Raw genomic sequence first — 21,053 nt, 5'->3', positions numbered from 1 at the left:
GCAGGGAGACGGAGTGAGATTGGGCAAAACACTGATTCTGATTGGCAGTTGTGCTTCTGATAGGAAGAGCACTTCAGGGCGTTGTTTTGGGTTGGGTTCAACAGTAGTGTCATGGTTCACCGGAGGCAGCAGTCAGTAGCACTGAGTTCAGCGGAAGCAGAGTACATGGCAGCCAGTCTAGCTAGTTGTGAGGCCATCTGGCTTCGCAAGATGTTGTTTGGCTTATTTGGTCAGCCGTTGAGACCTTCATTGATTTACTGTGATAATCAGAGTTGCATTAAACTCACGGAGAATCCAGGTAACGGGATCAGATATCATTTCATCAGAGACTTTGTTCAGAAGGGAGCTGTGAAGCTTGAGTATATTTCCACTGATGAGCAGGTGAAAGATATTCTTACCAAAGCCTTACCACGGGGCAAGCAGACCTACTTCAGAGACAAGATGGGTGTGGTGAGGAAACCTTCCTCAGTAAGAGGGAGTGTTGAAATTTGGTACCGGAGGACAGGTGGTTCCCTTAGGCTTTGATCTTTGGCCTAGGGAAAAGTGTCCAAAAGAATTTAATTTTTCTCCTAAAGTAACTTTATAATTTTTATAGAGTTAAATCTAATTTAAAAGTGACTTTAAGTGATAAAGTTATTAAGTCTAGTTTTAAAGTGACTTTTATAAAGTCATTGAAAAATTAGAAAGGAAAAGTGACTTTGGAAATAAATGACTAAGTGGGTCTTTATTAAGGTGGGTTGAATTAAAAAATAAAAAGTGAGATTTAAATGAGCATTTAATCTCGGCCTTAGATCTCAATCTATTTCAGCCATTGGATTTAGGATCACCCAAAAGTCACTTGGGGTTAGATTAAAGGAGGAAAAGGTCATTCATTCTTTCATGAGCAGATTGGGAAGGAGCATGAGAGCAAGAGAGATTTCTGAGCAGGGAGGAGAAGGAGACAGCAGCTTGGCACACATTCCAAGGCAGCAGTTGAGCACATTTGTACAGTTGATTCAGCACACAGTGAAAGGCAAATTTTGGCACGATTTTTGAGGAGTGGTTTGCACAAAAATCGAGGCGCAGTTTGCTATTTTTCTGCACGCAAAACGAGGGTCGTACAACGCATTTATTGCAGTTCGTACAGCGCATTTAATGTTGTAGTCGTACAGCAGCATTTAATGCTGAAAGTGGGCACGAAAATCGAGGAGGCCGTACAGCGTTTATTGCTGTCCTATTTGTTGTAATTTATAGTTTGCTGTGAGGCATAGGAAAAGAGATAAGTTGTAAATTTGCTTGCTGATTTTTTGCTGAATATTTCTCACTGTAAAAAGGTAATTTTCAGAAATAAAAGAAGAGCTCTCAAACTGGTTTTCCCCAAGAGTTGTAGGGGGTTTTTCCAGGGTCAAGTTCACCAAAAATCTCAGTGTTTAAATGTGTTTTAATGGCTGTTTATTACTGCTGATTTTTATTTCTGCAATTTCCAGCGTTCTGTAAAATTTCCAGAATTTGTGTTTTCAGCAATATTTATTTTTCAGCTTGTTAAATGTATGGTTACGGGAAAGGGCATTTAACTGCATGGGAGAAATAAGGTGAAACTGAAAACCGGGGTGGGAAATGAAAAATTTCTACACCAACGTCAACCCACTCCTTGTGGCATGTTACTGCAAAATCTAACACGCTAGAGCAAAGCCTCACAAAGCACTTTATGTTAAGGGCAACAATGGGATCAACACCATTATCACCTAAGTAATTGTTCCCCTGCTATCTATGGATGGATATTATCCCCACGGGGGAGGCTTCCCCAACGGACCTCAGAGCTTAAATAATTCAGGAATTCTTAAGATAAATACACTCCAAGGGTTCTTCTAAACAAAACACCCCCCAAGACAACATTCAATAAAGGTAGGCTTTTGGTGAAATGAGAGATAATTCAAGATAACAATTTCAAAGGAGTTATGACTAAATCTAGAGGGCTTTGAATAGTCCTCAAGAGGCTCAATAAGATCCCAAACACATGCTACCTTTAAATTGTCAATTGTTGTTATAAAATAGGGGCTTAAAATAATACGATTCACAATATGAAAAATTTATGACAGCAACTATAATGCAGCCTATAAATGGTGAAAAACAATAAGTAAACAAAGCCTATTGAATGGGTAAATATGGAAAAGGTTGCAACAATTTTGAGCTTTGGACGACTTGATTGGAGTTGTCAGTTTGAGCTGGGATTGCTTGGAGAAGAGGGTAATTTCCCTCAGTTATTTTTGCCAGTATTTCTCTCAGGAGAGGATCACCAGTTTGGTGTCATTTCATTGTACTCAGAGTTTTACTGTTGCATAATAATAAAAACCCTTAGCCGCTGCCCCAGTTTTCCCACATTGGGTTTTTTTCCAAAAATAATTGTCATTTTATGTGTGTGCTAGCATTTCTCAGTTCCTATTTTTGCTTCTGCAATATTTTTATTGGTGAAGAAATTGCAGTGTGATTAATTCGTTGTTTTTCGTAGCAAATAAATTGTTAAATAATTAACTAGTTAGAAGAATTAATTCCAGTTGTTGCATTTCAAGGAATTTTCACATGGTATCAGAGCTTATTTGACACACAGGAGGCTCATAGTCGAGAAGGGAATTTTGTTCTTCAGAGGGAGCAACAAGATGAAATTTTATGGGGTTACGTAGTGCCTAGCCAGGCAATGCGAGTAGCTGAGCAAGGTTCAATTCTCCAATTATATGTGGCAGGAAAATTTGATTTGTCCAAAACAGCAATTCCAGCGAGCAGAGGGAGCGTTACTCAGATTTTCCGCAGAGAAGACTCTTGGTCTGGGCACAGAGGTTTTGCAGCAATTTTCTAGTGCAGATTCAGTGTTAGAAGGAAGAGAAATAGATCACAAAATTATACTCATGATGTCTTTAGTAAATTTCCAGAATTCTCCAGTATGGCCATGGATAGATTTGATATTCAGGGGGCTTCATAATTGTCTTCTAGATTGGACGGCTAAGGGTATAGTTGATCCTCCTTGGTTAGTGGCCTGAAAGATTGGGCGAATACTACTGTCACCCTTATGTATATTGCGATCTGTAGCACCTGACACTCCTTGAGACCATAGTTCCCTTGTCTCTCTCTAGATCACGCATCATCTTTGCCAGATCAGATCTAGCAGGTGGGGTTCTGTCGCAGCCGCAACAATCAGTTCCACCATTCAGATCTATCAGATCCGCCAATCAGATCTATCAGATCCGCCATTCAGATCTAGCCATTGGGTTCTGTAGCAGTCGCCACAATCAGATCCGCCATTCAGATCTAGCAGCAGGGGTTCGATCACTGCCACATTCCTACTCATACTCTGCAGTTGAGGGTTAGCTGACAGATCAGACTATTTGTGTGGGCCCCTATACCTGGGCGTGATTCTCGCAGGACATTGGGCAGAATTGACTTTTCTGGGATTCGGCTACTGCAGTATTCCTAAGCGAGGAGTAAAACTCCTTTCGGAGTAAAAAAAAAAAAAAAAATCCCGAGACACTTATAGGAGACTTAGCCCATAAGAATCAGGTCGACGAGCTGAGCAAGGTGGTACCATTCACTTGTTAGCGTCAAAAATTTCGGGTGGTCCCAAATTTTAAGTGCATCGGATCGGTGCATGGTACAAACCAGAGCTCAAGCTATGGCCAATGAGAAGATCGACACCCTTGAACAAAAGTTGGACACAGTACTGACGTCGATCAAGACCTTAGCTGACACACTCACAAAGGGCAAGTTGGAGGAACACTCGGAGGCATATGCTTTCAATGAAAACATTGAGGGTGAGTCTAGCCATTCTCTTCACCTCTTTGGCAACCACCAACAGTCCCAGCTGCAACCACCCAAGCTGGACATGTATAAATTTGATGGCTCTCATCCGACCACATGGCTAGCACAAATGGAGCAATATTTCACACTGAATCACATCAAAGATGATGCGACTCAGCTTAGTGTGGGTAGCATGTACTTGGACAACGAAAGATGGCAATGGTGGCAGTGGCATCAACGTTGCTATGGAAGGCCCATGACTTGGCAAGTATTCACAAAAGCCCTTACAGATCGCTTCGACCATGAATCTAATTTTTTGGGTCGTCTTACTAAGCTCTGATAGACAGGAACAATGCAAGAATATATTACAGCCTTTGAAGCCTTAGCCTTCCGCACAAGAGGTCTACAAGATGAGTTCTACTTGGAATTTTTGTCAACGGTCTCAAAGAAGCCATACAAGCCCACGTCCGACTGCAACACCCAATCTCATGGCTCAATGCTTGCAAGATAGCTTGTGAAGTAGAACGCGCGTTAGCACTCAGTCGACTCGTCCAAATTTCATAGCCAAGGGTCGCCCCACCCAGGCTCCAAGCACTACCCAAACACTTAAGGTTCAAAAGGTGTCACCAGCTGAAATGGCGAAAGAAGAAAGCAAGGATTGTGTTACTACTGTGATGAGAAATACTCCCCGAGGCATAAATGCAAGGAACCCAAATTCTTTCAAATTGATGATACTGATCACAGTTCAGCGAGGAAGCCCCACCATTTGAGGAACCAAAGGAGGAAGATGAGGACAACCAGCCGGACAATGCACTCCCAGCTACACCTGACAGACCAGTTATCTTGCTTCATGCTTTCGCAGGATTTCTTCTCCCCAAACACTCAAAATCAGAGGTTTTATTAAGCATCGCCCTATAGTAGTCTTGATTGATAGTAGCAGTATGCATAACTTTATCCATCAAAGAGTCGTGAAGCAGTGCATTGTTTTGTCAGAGCAGTCTCTAATTTCCAGGTCCAAATTGTTGATGGGACAATGAAATGTGAAGGCCGCTGTGAAAATGTCAAACTTCAAATGGGGGATTATCAGCTAAAGACCCACATGTTTGCCATACACATGGGAGGGTGTGACATTGTCTTGGGTGTTGAATGGCTCCACACACTCGGCCTAATCACAATGGATTTCCAGGAGTTATATATGAGCTTTAAGCAGAACAACCACACACATACCCTCCGAGGACTCCAGGCAGGTGCTCCCTCTATCATCAACTCGCATAGGATGGAAAAATTGTTAAAAAAAGGGTCACCATGGAGTTATAGCCCAATTTAATGCCATCCAGGCCTTCGAACCCACTTCTCTTCATATTCATCCTGAGATGCAACAGATCTTAAACAACCATCTGTCGGTCTTTGACAAGCCTCATGAGCTTCCACCCTCGAGAGGGGAACATGATCATAGCATTACTTTGGTCCCAAGGGCCCAACCACCAAATGTGTGCCCATATAGATATCCATTCGCCCAAAAGAATGAAATTGAAAAAATCATCAAGGAACTCCTAGAAGTAGGCGTCATTCGTCCTAGCATTAGTCCTTATTCATCGCCTGTGTTATGGTGCTCAAGAAAGATGGGGATGGCGTATGTGTCCAGACTCCAGGGCCCTCAACAAGCTGACGGTCAAAAATAAATTTCCCATCCTGGTTGTCGATGATTTGCTGGATGAACTAAATGGGGCTCAACTCTTTACTAAGCTTGACCTTCGCTCGAGCTATCACCAAATTCACATGAAAGAAGCAGACATTCCAAAGACTGCTTTCCGAACTCATGAAGGCCATTATGAATTCCTGGTCATGCCATTCCATGTTGCCCTTGTGTATCCACCACTTTTCAAGCCTCATGAACCACCTGTTCAAACCATATCTCAGAAAAATTGTCCTTGTTTTCTTTGATGACATCCTCATCTACAGCCACACCTGGGCCACACATCTTTAGCATGTAGATCTGCTCTTGCAACTGCTCCGGAAGCATAAATTATTTGTCAAGATGTCCAAGTGCTCTTTTGGAATGGCAGAAGTTGAGTATTTGGGCCACATTGTGGGGCACGAAGGTGTCAGGGTGGACCCCAAAAAGATCCAGGCAATGCAGGATTAGCCTCAACCAAAGACCTTGAAGAGCTTGAGAGAATTCTTGGGTCTCAGAAGCTACTATCGCAAATTTGTCCGCAATTATGGTCGCATTGCTAGACCCCTCGCTCACCTTCTCCAGAAAAATTCATTTCTCTGAATGATGAAGCGCAACAGGAATTTATAGCTCTCAAACATGCCATGTGTTCCACTCTCGTATTAGCACTACCCGACTTCACCAAATCTTTTGTGATTGAATGTGATGCTTCAGGTATGGGTATTGGGGCGGTCTTAATGCAGGAAGGTCGACCCTTGGCGTTCACTAGCCAACAACTAAGTGGGACAAATCTTGGACAATCTACCTATGAGAAGGAGATGATGGCCATCTTACATGCAGTAGATACCTGGCGACCATACTTATTGGGGCGGCATTTCCAAATCTACACAGATCATCAAAGCCTTAAATACTTTTTGGAGCAACGCCTATCCTCGCCACAACAAAATAAATGGCTCGCCAAAATGTTGCAATATGATTATGAGATAATTTACAAGAAAGGGCGCGAAAATGTCGTAGCAGATGCTTTATCACGCCAATTTGAGGAGAAAGCACCCTGCTCGCAATCTCCCTTCCTATTCCAGAATGGATTGAAGAGGCTCACAAGGAATGGTTTTCACATCCTTTGCTCTCCCAACTCATTAATAAATTGCAGGCGGATCCAAATTCCACAGTGGGCTACTCTTGGTAGGATGAGATTCTTCGCTACAAGGACAGAGTCGTGATATCACCAACATCCACCCTCAAAAGTCGCATTTTGGCGGAGTTGCACTCATCTCCCACTGCAGGCCATTCAGGCTTTCAGAAGACTTATGCTCGCACTCGACGTTCATTCTTTTGGACAGGCATGAAAAAGGACATTCTTACTTTTGTAGCTGAGTGTGACGTATGTCAGTGCCACAAAGGAAATCAGTCAAATCCCCAGGCACATTATAGCCATTGCCCATCCCGGCCTCAATCTGGATGGAGGTTTCTATGGACTTCATTACGGGTCTTCCGAAGTCAGGCAACAAGTCAGTCATCATGGTGGTTGTGGACAGACTTTCTAAGTATGCTCATTTTTGTGCCCTACCCCACCCTTTTACACCGGCTTTGGTGGCTCAATCTTTCATGGACCAGATCTTCAAATTGCATGGCATGCCCACTTCCATTGTGTCTGATCATGACCCGATCTTCACCAGTAACTTTTGGCAGGAACTCTTCAGGCTACAAGGTACCCAACTACAACTCAGTACTTCCTATCATCCCCAAACTGATGGTCAAACTGAAGCAGTCAACAAATGTCTGGAGACCTACCTTAGGTGTTTCACTTCAAAAAAGCAACATCTATAGGTACAGTGGTTACCTCTAGCCGAATGGTGGTATAACACTAACTATCATGCCACCACCAAAATGACTCCATATGAAGCAATTTATGGGCAACTCCCTCCTTCACCTACTTCTTATATCCAAGGAGGCTCGAAGGTACAAGCAGTGGATCAACTCCTACAGAACCGCACAACCATGCTAGCCCACCTCAGAGAGAATCTCCATCAAGCTCAAAATTGCATGAAGCAACAGGCACATCGTTAAGAATGCAAATTTCAAGAAGGGGATCAGGTATTTTTGAGGCTGAAACCATATAATCAAACATCACTCAAAGACAAGGGTTGCCAGAAATTATCACCAAAATTCTAAGGACCGTATCAAGTCCTTCAGCACATCGAAGAAGTAGCCTACAAGCTAGCTTTGCCACCCACGGCAAAAATCCATCCAGCCTTCCATGTCTCATGCCTCAAGAAATTGATTGGGAACCATTGCCGAATTCAAACCAATCTACCGGAATTGGATGAAGAAGGTTCAATCTGGCTCCAACCTAAACAGGTTCTTGACAAGCAAAATGGCACCTGCGCGGCCGCACGATCAAGGAAGTCCTCGTCAAGTGGAAAGACACCTCTTCAGAAGATGCAACCTGGGAACCAGCCACTATCCTTCAGCAGTTTCCGCAGCTTTAGCCTTGAGGACAAGGCTAATTTTATGGGGGAGGGCATGTTAGGGTCCAACCCTAACCCCCTTATTTATGTAATAGGGTCGAGTCATAGTATAGTTAAGTAAAGAGTCAATAAAGCCCATATTAATAATTGTAAGTGGTTGACCCGCATTTAAAGAAGGGACCACAGTTAGTTGCAAATGGGCCATGGTATTAGATAGATGGTATTAATAAGAACCATGGTATTGCATGTATGAATCCTATATAAAGGATAGAGACTCCCCTTGAGGAGCATCGTGTCTTATTTTGTAATTGAGCCCAGCTCTATTGGAGGTTGCCCCCTCAAAGAGGCAAGTGAACATTGCTTTCCTTTTTGAATAATAAAATACTTCTTGTTGTTTCTTATTGTTCTGTGTTTTGGGTATATTTCTTTGCATATTTGGTATTCTGGTATCTTCTCGCAGGTCAAGAGCATAACACATTCAACAGGAAAATGTACCACAAAATGCAAAAGATGGTCAAGACAAACACATTTAGCATGTGGGCAAAAGCCAATGCATGAGCTCTACCCCATTCTCATGGCCATCACCCTGGTTCCTATAGGCCCTAGATGAGCCTCTTTTATCATTCAAGAACCCATGATTGTCCCAACCTTGGTGGGAAATGAACCACCCCACCTCAAAGGGGGTATCCACTGCTATACTTTACATATCATGCTCTTACTCCTTGAGCCCCGAGTAGTTAACCAAAGAAAAATCATAAAAGGAAAAAGGCATATGAAGAAGGGTGGAAAAATCAAGGTCGGGATAACTCATGTACCATGATTGCTCCCTCCTATACATTATATACCCAAGTGTGGGCTTCCCCTTTATTAGCTACCCTTGTACCTTGGCATGTGACCCAAGATTGCCCCCTCCATCCCCTACTATGTTCCATCACTTTATCACATGCCACCACCATTTGAAGGATGTACCTTAAACATATCATCCCCTTTAAAAGTAGAAACAACCTAATAGGGTACTTGGTTAACCAAAGCCCACTATGGAAGGACATGCCATTATGAAGTGCCCACCTGTTATCCATGGTTTGTAAGCTCTTTGACTCGATTTCTTTAAATGACTTGTTGTACTAGAAGGCAAGGAGACACATTAGATCTTATGCAAGATTGCAAATGGTCTCCATTTTGGGTTTGGTCTCCCTATATAGGGTCCTAACTCTCCAGAGGGCTACATTGGCAGATGTAGGGCATGTGTAGAGAGCCATGGGCCTCCACAGAAGTGGAAAACATTCCATGGATCCCCAAAGATGTTCGTAGATTACTCGAGTTTCATCTATTGACGAGCAAGATGCACCTGGTTCACCATGCCCAATCGACCCCATAGTTGTATCATGCACTTGGCAGATGACCCAGGACCTGTATGATGATGTGGAATCACTTATACCATCATCTAAGCCCTTGCAAATGGTCTACAGGCATCTTCGATCTATTTGGAGACCCATGAGGACACTTCTGTGGCCCCACAGCAATTGGAGCACCAGAGGTTTATTATCTGGAGAACAAGGGGCCAACCCCTTGTCCACTACTTTCGAGAGTCCTATTTTACATTTTCGCACCTATGGACTTCATTAGGCCTCTTAGAAGGTCCAACGACATGTACTATTGATCATTGGACCTCTTGAGAGGCTTATTCTTTTGTTTATGAGCTAGCTTGGGGTGGCTTGTCACCAAAAGTTAGATATTTTACACACTATTTTATTCTAAGGGCTAATGTAGGCCTAATTAGCTAAATCGAACTCATTAGAAGTGTATAAATACAAGTGATGTGAATTCATTTTAGCATCATCACTTGGATTGATCATTAGCTCTTGTGAGAATTTCGAATTCTTTGGAGGAGGAGAATTTTTTTGAGTGAATGGATGAATTTCGATATTTGGTTAAATCTTCTTTGTCTTGGACCTTCTCTTGTTGGCAAACTTGGTGATTGGATATATTCTTCTTGCATGTAAGTACCTTTAAAATGTTCTTTTTGTTATGTAATTTTGCTACATCATGATGCTAGGAATTTCGCTATTCTAGGGCTTATTTACTGCATCAACTTATGTGAAGTTGTGGAAATTACATTTCTAAATGTTGTTGTATCATGATTGGGCCATGCAATGAATGAATGAATGTTCCGAGGGATAACTATTTCCCCTGATAAGTCATCAAATTATGCTAAACGAAGTATAAAGACCTTGAAGTTGCTTCAAACTAGCCCTAATCCTAGCGAAGTGTCTTCTAGGCCTCCTTGATAAGTTGAAAATAAGCCAAACCCTAATTTATCCATGACTCCATCTCTCCCAAAGAGAAACTTAGTGGACCTCCACTAGAGATCACTTTAAAGAATATTTTCCTTCACCTTCTCTCTTTCTTTTTAAGCCTAGCCTACATAAATCACCTAGAGTATCACTTATCTCACAATCTAGCCACCCAAATACTTCGATTTTGGCTCCACAACTGCGTTGGAGTTTGCTCTAGAGGCCCTAGCTCAAGGACCATTTACTGCCGTAGGTTTCCTTTGGCTAGTGACCTCATTGGGATTATTGCATCAAATTCAAAGAAAATTTATCCTTTAATCCCTTTCTCCCCCTCAATTAGGTTAAGCACACCCTTGGTTGATAAATTCCATCCCCTTGACCTAATTCTAGGTCCACTTGGTCCCGTGTGGTCCCACAACTTATTGAAACCAACTTCACAAAGACCACTTGGAATCCAAGTTTCCACACAGATTTTAGCAACTAAGAGTCTTCTTAACAAGTCATATACTCAAGGCCTAGCTCTTAGAATTCCCCTAAGCCCTTCCTAGAGAGCCTTTCATCTTGCTTTCAAAGGAAGCAAGCCATATATCTAAGCCTCTCTTGCGAATAGGCTTCTAGGATCACCCCTCACCCTATCATTGGTCCATCCATTTCGTGAGCTTTATCATAATGGGTCTCCTCCCATCGGTGAAATTCCGTAAAATGCGGGGAGCCTTAGCCAAGGTGACAGTGGCTATTGCTCCATTGTTTCCCTTAGCCTAGTAGTAGCCCTTCAAGGATCCCCTTTTAGGACCCCTACTAGTTTGAGTGGTAACAGGACCATCAGTATGACAATTACAGGGATATAGTATCGTTACCAATACCAACACATCCTAAGTTGCAGGAGACCCCGTGAGCTCACAGCAGACGAAGCTGCAGAGGCAGGATTAGGAGTTGGGTGAGCCTCCCACCACTAGTGGTTGAACCAACCGGAAGTTCATCAAGCATTGAGAGATGCAGAGGAGTTTGTTGGGGCTCCTAGGATGAACAAGAGAGAACACAAACAGCCAAACAAGTACTAAGCATTGGTGGCACAGGTTGAAGAACCTTCCTTCTATCAAGAGGTCGCACAACATCAGGTGTAGATAGATGCCATAATGGAAGAGTATAGCTCCATCATGACTTATGATGTTTGGGAGGTAGTACCGAGACTTGAGAATAGGTCAGTTGTGAGCTCTCAATGCATCTATAAGATCAAGTACAATGCAGATGAAAACGTGGAGAAGTACAAGGCTAGATTTGTGGCAAAGGGGTATGCACAAAAGGAAAGGATAGATTATGAGGAGACCTTCGCCGTAATTTCCAGATATACCTCTATCCAGTCAGTTATATCCTTAGCAGCTCAGATGGGATGGCAGATTCACCATATGGACGTCAAGGTAGCCTTCTTGAACAGGGTGATAGAGAAGGAGGTGTATATAGAACATCCAGAGGGTCTTGAGACGCATGAGAGGCACACTCATGTGTGCACACTGAAGAAAACTCTATATGGACTCAAGCAGGCTCCCAAGGCATGGTATGGTCAGATTGACAGCTACTTGCAGCAGATGGGATTCGTCAAGAGTGACGCAAATCCCAACCATTACAATCTGATGGTAGAGGATGAGCCACTCATCCTAGTATTGCATGTGGATGACCTATTCTTAACAGGGTCATCAAGGCTCATAGAGGACTACAAGAGGAACCTGGCAATAGAATTTGATGTTGAAGTTTCTAAGTTTACTTAGTTAGAAACCCTCCATGCACTTTATCTGATTTATTCCTACCTACTTGTTATTTTCCTTAACAAGTTATTTACAATGTAAATACTGAAAATAAACACTAGTGCATGCTCAACATATTACAGATTAGCAACTAAAAGAAACAGAAACAAACACACCATATGACACCATTATTTTTGGACTAATGTCCTCGGAAAAACCCAATGTGGGAAAATCGGTGCAGCGATCTGAGGGTTTTCTTATTAAGCAATATCAGAGTACAATTTAGGTGCCGAAACTGGCCTACCCAATAGAGAATTTCCTTGGCAGTAATACCTCTCAGTTTTTGACAAATCTACTGGCTGAAACCCTGGATAATCCTTTCGGCACCTACTCAGCACCAATCTACCCTAGAACCCCAACGTCAACCTCTCTCTAGACTGCGTCAACCCCTCTCTGCCTCACGCTAGCCCATGCATCACCCCTGATGGGTTTGCGTCAGCCCTGGGAGGCCCTGTGTCAGCCCTATGGCCCTCTGTGTCAGTCACGCTGGCCTCTCTGAGGCTCTGCGTAGCTCCTAATTGCCTTTGCGTGGCCCTGCATGAGCCTGGCTAGCTCTGCGTCACTCTCCTTGGCTACTACGCTACTCTCCCGACACTATCTCTGCCTCTTCTATCTCTTTGTACTCTAATGCCCCTCAGCTACATCTCCCGATCACTAATTCTATCTCTCTTAGCAAACACCGCTCTAGAGAATATAATCACTGATCACTCTAGTGTGTTCGCCAAGTGACCCTCAAGCCTCCTCTTATACTTTTCATGTTGACATCTCAACGGCCAAGATTAAGTCCCTAATCAACGGCCAAGATTAGATCTGGCTTGATCCATGTCTTTTGGACCATTCTAACACAGATTCATATTAATACAGATTAATATTTTATTTTTAATATCTCCTGATCTGTTTAGAATCTGCCCAAACCCTTTCTGGGTATTGGTGATCTCATGTGCCCCAACTCTCCACCAAATTTCATGGCTAGAGCACATCCGATGCTACCCCAAATCAACACTCCCTCTTAACGAGGATTGTGCTCTAGCAATACTCCTTACTAAGTATTAACTTGATCATCCGGCATCAGTACCTGCGCTGATGCTAGGCCTTCTTGCCCAACATCCTCTGCACTGCTACATCTCGTACTGCCACTGCCACTGCTGTTGCATCTGTACGACAGCTCCCTCTACATCCATGCTGCTGCTGGTCCTTTCTCCCAGCACTGCATCCGCACTACACCTCCTGCCATCATGCTACATTGTGTTGCCCACTACTGCACTGCAACTCAGTTACTGAGAAGTAAGTAACTGATCTCCCAATCTGACTCCCTGTTAAGCTAGAGACACCTACTGATGTTGAAGCTCCCTTTGTCACTGACAAGTGCTCCCTCTCTGACCTTTGCATTGATGCAACAACTCCCTGCATCTCGCACTGTTGCACACCTCTCTGTGTCGTCCTGCACTAGTACAACACTCCTGTGCCTCTCACACTGTTGCAGCCTGCTAGCCTTGCACTGTCTCGAGACTCCTGCACTGTAGCTCTCTCTGCCGCTCCATCCGCATTCATCTCTACCCGACTTAGCCAGTCCTGCTACTCCTCTTCGGGGCTCCCGTAGCAAGGTCTAATCCAAGAGGCTGGGTACCTCGAGGATCCTACCAATCATCGCCTGTAGTCCACCTAACTACATCTCGATGTCTCCCCACTTCTGCTCAAGTGGTGCGTGTGCACTCATGGCACAGTCATCGTCTGTCAAAACTTCCTTCTCTGCCTGTGTTGGCGCTGCCTTAGTCTCGGAAGACTCTCCCTTACTCTTCTTCCTTGGACACTAGGTCGCATAATGACCCAGCGCCCCACAGTGGAAGCACTTGATCTTGGAGAGATCTTTCTTCTTTCGCTTCTCCTGCTTTCCCTCAGATGCTAGCGCCACATCTTCCTCCTCCTGCTTGACTTTGATTCCCTTACTGCTGCTACCCGTCTTCGATTGCCATCTGATCTCTTCCTGGCGAAGAGCTGCCCACATCTCGTCCCAAGGTGGAAGTGTCCCTCTACCCAGTATACTCTGGACAAATACTTCCCAGTCTTTTGAGACAGCATTCAAGGTTGTCCTCACCATCAGCTCCTGATCCGGTGTCGCACCTATAGTAGTCAACTGATCTCAGATCTCATTCAGTCCTCCGAGGAAGGTGTCAATCGGTTCTCCCTTCTTCATCTGATATGACCTCAACTGATTCTCAAGCAGCATTCTTCTCTACACAGAAGTATGCTGGTACAGCTTCTTGAGAGCCTCCCACATCTCAAATGACATTTCCTTCTCAGCTATGTGTGATACTACATGATCCTTGACCCCGTCAAGGATAATGCTCTTGGCCCTCGTCATCGCCTCCTCATACCTGTCATTATCATTGGGGTCGACTAGGATAACTATTTCCTTCAAGGTGAAGTTCTTGACACGATTCCTGTCAAGTACGGATAAGATTCTAGCCTTCCAGACTACGAAGTTCGATGCTCCGTCCAGTCTATCTTGGTCTCTTACTCCGTGTAGTGCCATGATGCTCTTCTACTTCCCTCCTGGAAGTTCTCGATCTAACTCCCTCTAAGTCTCGATTTCCCTCCTGGAAATCCTTCTGCCGATATCGAGATTCCCCTACTCCGATCGTTTGTGCAACCGTACCACTGATCCAGGTTTCTCGGCTAGAAACCCTCAGTAGCAAGTCCCTCTTCTTGGCCTTGCTCTGTCAGGTATTGTTCTGACTACAGTACCTCACCAGCTCCACTCTACAATATTCCCACAACCTTCTAAACCCCAGCAACCTGAAGGTGAGAGCTCCTAGGCTCTGCGCAATCCCGGCACCAGGAACCCAGCCTCCTCAGCCAATTGCGTCGGCCCTCCTAGCTTCTGTGTGGCTCTGCGTGAGGCTCCCTTTGCCTTCCTTAGCCTTTGCGCTGCCTCTTCCTAGCTCACCCTTGATGACATAGGCACTGCGTCACCCTTCCCTTGTTGCTACTCTAAAAACAGCTTTTGTCACCTCGGGACAGCTGTTTTTCTGTTGCTATTGCTCTGCTCAGCTGATGTCCTTTAGTCCTCCTATCATCTGCAATCACGCTCCAATACCATGTTGAAGTTTCTAAGTTTACTTACTTAGAAACCCTCCATGCACTTTATCTGATTTATTCCTACCTACTTGTTATTTTCCTTAACAAGTTATTTACAATGTAAATACTGCAAATAAACACTAGTGCATGCTCAACATATTACAGATTAGCAACTAAAAGAAACAGAAACAAACACACCATATGACACCATTATTTTTGGACTAATGTCCCCAGAAAAACCCAATGTGGGAAAACTGGTGCAGCTATCTAAGGGTTTTCTTATTAAGCAATATTAGAGTACAATCTGGGTGCCGAAACTGGCATACCCAACAGAAAATTTCCTTGGCAGTAATACCTCTCAGTTTCTAACAAATCTACTAGCTGAAACCCGGATAATTCTTTCCGTAGCTACTCAGCACCAATCTGCCCCAGAACCCTAGCGTCACCATCTCTTTGGGCTGCGTCAACCCCTCTCTGCCTCACACTAGCCCTGCGTCACCTCGGATGGGTCTGCATCAGCCCTAGGAGGCCTTGCGTCAACCCCGGGAGGCCCTGCATCAGCCCTCTGGCCCTCTGCGTCAGTCACGCTGGCCTCTCTGAGGCTCTGCGCAACTCCCAGCCGCCTCTGCATGGCCTTGCGTGAGCCCTGGCTGGCTCTGCGTCACTCTCCTTGGCTACTGCGCTGCTCTCCTAGCACTATCTCTGCCTCTCTATCTTTCTGTACTCAAATGCCCCTCAGTTGCATCTCCCGATCACTAATTCTATCTCTCTTAGAAAACCCCGCTCTAGAGAATAGAATGACTGATCACTCTGGTGTGTTCTCCAAGTGACCCTCAAGCCTCCTCTTATACTTTTCCTGTTGACATATCAACGGCTGAGATTAAGTCCCTAATCAACGACTAAGATTAGATCTGCTTGATCCATGTCTTTTGGACCATTCTAACACAGATTCATATTAATACATATTAATATTTTATTTTAATATCTCCTGATCTGTTTAGAATCTGCCCAAACCCTTTCTGGGTATTGGAGATCTCATTTGCCCCAATCTCTCCACCAAATTTCGTGGCTAAAGCATATCCAATGCTACCCCAAATCAACATTTGACATGAAGAACTTAGGGTTGATGCACTATTTCCTAGGCTTGGAAGTATGGCAGAAAGACGGGGAGAACTTCCTTGGTCAAGGAATATATGCTACAGAGATTCTGAAGAAATTTAGGATGCGGGATTGTAAACCTATGTCTATGCCCATGATCACCAACTAAAAGAAGATAGACGCGTCAGAGGACAAGGATTTGGAACCCACCCTATATAGACAGCTTATCGGTTCTATCATGTATCTGGTCAACACTACGCCAGATATCTGCTTTGTGGTTAACACTCTCAGCCAGTTTATCGTGGAACCGAAGAGAGTGCACTGGACAGTAGCGAGGCATATTCTAAGGTATTTGTGTGGCACCATAGATTATGGGTTGAAATATACCCAAGTGGATGATGTCAGATTATGTGGCTTCATAGATGCAGATTGGGCAGGCAATTCAGTCGACAGGAAAAGTACCTCTGGGTACTGATTCAAGTTGGATCACGGATGGATTCGTGGTGCACCAGGAAGCAGAAGTCAATAGCATTGAGCTCTATATAAGCAGAGTATATGGCAACAAGTACAGCTACATGCGAGGCTATATGGCTTAGAAAGCTGCTAGTCAGCTTGTTTAGGCAGAGGTTGGAGACAACCAGTGTCTGCTATGATAATCAGAGTTGCATCAAGCTCTCTAAAAATCCAGCGTTTCATGACAGGTCGAAACACATAGATATTCAATGTCATTTCATCAGAGATTGTGTGCAGCGTGGAGCGGTCCAGCTACAGTATGTTCCCACAGAAGAGCAGATTGCAAATATACTCACAAAAGCTCTCTGAAGAGCTATGTTCTTATATTTCAGAGAACAAATGGGTATAGTGGAGAATCCATTTCAGTAGCAAGAACAAAGTAGTTTGGATGCTTCTCAGTTGCAGTAGTTGCAGCAGCAACAATAATAGTTGAGAGGGAGTGTTAGGTTGTAGTGCAGATGCAGAGTTGGCAGCAGTACAAGTTGTATAGTGCAATGTCAACAGCAACACAAGTGTTGCATGGTTCGGCTATAATCAGTAGAAGATGAATCATAGTTAGCGCAGTAGTTGATTGACAGTGGCAGGAAGCTACAATTGTCAAACATCAGTAGCGTGTATGGAGGATGTTATGGAGATAGTTGGAGAACACCTTCCTCGCTAAGAGGGAGTGTTAGTTTTTGTAGCGTCGAATAGTGTTCTAGTCTCGAAACTGAGTTCTCCAAAACCCAGAAATCGTTTTTGGAAATTCCACCTAAAAACAGTTCAATTAAATTAATTGATCGATAATTAAAAAATGCCTAAGTCTAACTTAGAGAAATCGGTTAATTAATAGTACCTAATTAATAAAAGTGAGATTTTTCTAGAAACTCACACGGATCGAATGGGAGATGATCTCAGCCATCGATTAAGTTTTAATCTTGGTTGTTGGAGTCCCATCTAGAGATGATGGGTAGAGGAAGGAACACATAAGAGAGAGCCCGCGGTGCAAGTTCCTTGGGCAGTTCGAGCTAGCAAACACAATAGTTCAAACGAAAGACGGGACACAGAGCTAGAGAGGAGCAAAGACATTGATCTAGAGGAAGTTTTCTAGTTTCGAAGGGGTAGAGAGAGAAGGAGAAAATTATTCTCCAGGAGGTTGCACAAAGCCTAAAAGAGGCAGTTTGATTTGGCTGAGTTGGAGGTGGATTCAATTGCCAGACGCCGGGAAGATTTCCAGAAGGCTAGGAGGATCATTTCTAGAGCAACAACAGGAAGGACGACTTGAGTAGCAGTTTTTCTAGGCTGAGCGTGTGACAAACTACGCAAAAGTGACGCAGAGCCTGCGCAGAGGGTTTGGACGACTTACTTGGAGTTGTCATTTTGAGTCGGGATTGCTTGCAGAAGAGGGTAATTTCCCTCAGTTATTTTTCCCATGGGAGAGGTTCGCCAATTAGGCATCATTTCATTGTACTCATAATTTCACCGCTACATAATAATAAAAACCCTCAGTTGTTGCACCGGTTTTCCCACATTGGGTTCTTTCGGGATCTTTTGTCCAAAAATAACTGTGTCGTTTTTATGTGCATGTGCTAGCATTTCTCAGATCTTGTTTTTTCTTCCACAGTATTTTTATTGGTGAAGAAATTGCAATGTGATTAATTCATTGTTTGTCATAGCAAATAAACTATTAATTAATTAACCATTTAGAAGAATTAATTCCAGTTGTTGCATTTCAAGAAATTTTCACAAGGTCACCCCATCAAGCATTTTCCCCTTCATTATCACATATTTACATATTTACACTAGCACCTATTTATTGACGAGTTGACCTCAGAACTATCACTTCCCCTTGATGGTTGGAAGCACCTAATAGGGTTGACCATTATCCACCTCTATCAAGGTAGGGAACACCTTTATGGGACTTGGTCTAGTTCAATATCAGAAGGTGGTCCTTGTTTGAAGAATTAATATGCCCTGAACATTCCATTTTGATCCACTTAGATGCATATATAGTGTTAGTCTCTGATGGATGGTTGCTTTCACTTGAGTTCATGTTGTTTTTATCAAGTGGTCCACAACACCCCAAGCTTTGAGGGAACCCACTCCATAGGTACCCAAGCCTTTCAAAGAGATATATGGCTTAGCAAATTCAGCATTGAGAGAGTTGAGCCTTCTGATAGCATAAGCAGATGTTACATGTCCTAGAGAACCCTCGGGACCCACGCTGTTGGTCTACTTTGACCTAGAATAAAGGATTCTTCATGATGACACCACTAGACCTAGTGTGCCCCCACTCAGGACTTGACACAACCTAATTGGCAAGACTTGATTCAGAGCCCAGATGAGGACAATCTCCAATTGAGAGACCTAGGAGGACTTGTTGCACCTGGAGAATCCCTAACGCTAGATAAAGGAGGCCCTATTTTAACAATTAGAGACCCATGGAGATGACATGATGGAACCCCAGCTGGACTTGGGACCCCAAAGGAGAATTTGATGTAGATTTGATGGCATTTCCTCAAATCTTGGATAGTCTAAACACTTTTACACTTTTCACACCTCATAGCACATTGGCATGGCATTTGGAGCCCTAAAAGGGCATGACATCAGCATTATTTGAGGCTACAGCTCACACATGTGGGCATTTATTGCTTATTTTGTCATTTAGCTAGTGGGTTGGCTTGTAACCCAAGGTTTTCTTATGTCAAACTTGATTTAGGGGCTTCATTAGTCAAAATTAATTGAGGTAGACCTCATATAAATAGAGGTCACCTCACTTTGATTTTCATCATCGCTTGTGGACCAATTCGACCTCTTTGAGAGATTTCAGCCTAGCTAAAATAGACTTATTTCTTGTGGAGATGTGATCTTTTGTGGAGTATTTGCTTATGGAGACTTTCTCTTGCTTTGGAGACATCATTTTGGAATAATAAAGGATTGGTTCATGCATTTTCTTGTAAGTAGATCTCCCTCTAGACTCCATCACCCAAGATCAAGCACTGGCCTTTTCCACATAGGTGATCACACCATAAAATTTCCCCAAAAATATAAATTTCTCTCTTCTCTAAATTTTTGGCCCTTTAAGGCAAGTCGCTAGACTAGGGTTAGGGTCGAAATTCAACTAGGATATGTGTGTTGGCTTGTGGAAGGGTTTTACACATGGTTGGTAACTCATTGCCTCAAAATCATCCTTTTCCTGTGGTGAATTTTTCCATTTTAGGGTTGATGTCACAAGCCCTAGGCAAACCCTAATCTAGCCCTAGCCTTCAACAGTTCAACTTGGGGTTTATTAAAGGCTTGTTGTCCCAAAAATTGATCATATTCATCTTTTCAAGCCTTTTCTTGGCCTTGTGCACCTAGGTAAGCCTGTTAACATTGCTTATTCACAAAACCCTAGGTCACTTGTGCCCTAGATAGGCCTTTGGAGGGTACGCTTTGCCTTATCTATGCTAGTTTGAGCCTTGTCCTTAAGTTGAGTACCTATCCTAAGCCTATCCTTGTCACCTCCAAGCCTTAGACTTGAATATCCATTAGGTGACCTATATAGGGAAGCCTCCCTTGTGGTGAAAATCCACTAAAGAGAAGGAAGTGGTGGTTGTGGTGACAATGGGCCACACCTCATAGTGTTGTCATTTGGTCTAGTCCTTGTCTTGTGAGCTCCCCTCACAAGGCCTTCTAGATTTTGAGGCAAGATAACCAACATAAATCATAATAAAGAATGATAAACCTTCACAGACACAATGTAGACCAAATATGGGCATGGAGCACAACTCCCAAAAGTATAATAATGCCAAGTTACACAATAACCCCTAGATTTTAGGAGAATGCCTCAAAATAACACAACACATTTAGATATCAAAAGCACAAGTTTATGTATATTAATGATTCTATTGACCTCTTATATATACAAGTTCTCACTCATTACCCATTTAGACCCAATACTAGGCCAACCAACTATTACGTATATATTTGAACCCATATATACCCCTTTAGGCATATTACATACCAGTGTTGAAAATATCGGTATCGGCAAAATATCGGCGAGGGTCCAGAAAATATCTTATCGGCAATATCGGCGAAAATATCGGCAAATATCGGCAAGCATAAAAAATAATTTTTTCAAATTTTTAAACATAGCCAATATTTTGCCGATATTTTCTCGGCGATATATCGTTTTGCCGAAAATATCGCGATATTTTCGAATATCGCCGATATTATCAACAGTGTTACATACATTACAGACTGAAATAACTTATTTCCTAAAATACTCCTATGAGGCCACTTAGGAGGACCACAATAGAGCAATGATAATTCAAACAACTCTCCAAGGCGCCATTGAGACTTAAATCAAAAGTTACATCACATAGGTTGTCAC

General features: G+C 43.3%; 1 protein-coding gene across 1 annotated transcript in view; it reads right to left on the bottom strand.

Moving 5' to 3' along the window:
• The window catches only part of LOC149227431 (putative NAD kinase 1), a 105,018-nt gene that overhangs the window by 29,381 nt on the left and 54,584 nt on the right, over positions 1-21,053 (bottom strand). The window lies entirely within an intron of this gene.

The sequence above is a fragment of the Pinus tabuliformis genome, chromosome J (genome assembly GCF_031772625.1).
Source record: "Pinus tabuliformis cultivar Carrire ecotype Pingquan chromosome J, CPIR1, whole genome shotgun sequence".
Classification (NCBI taxonomy): domain Eukaryota; kingdom Viridiplantae; phylum Streptophyta; class Pinopsida; order Pinales; family Pinaceae; genus Pinus; species Pinus tabuliformis.
This window is presented reverse-complemented; position numbering and strand designations above follow the sequence as displayed.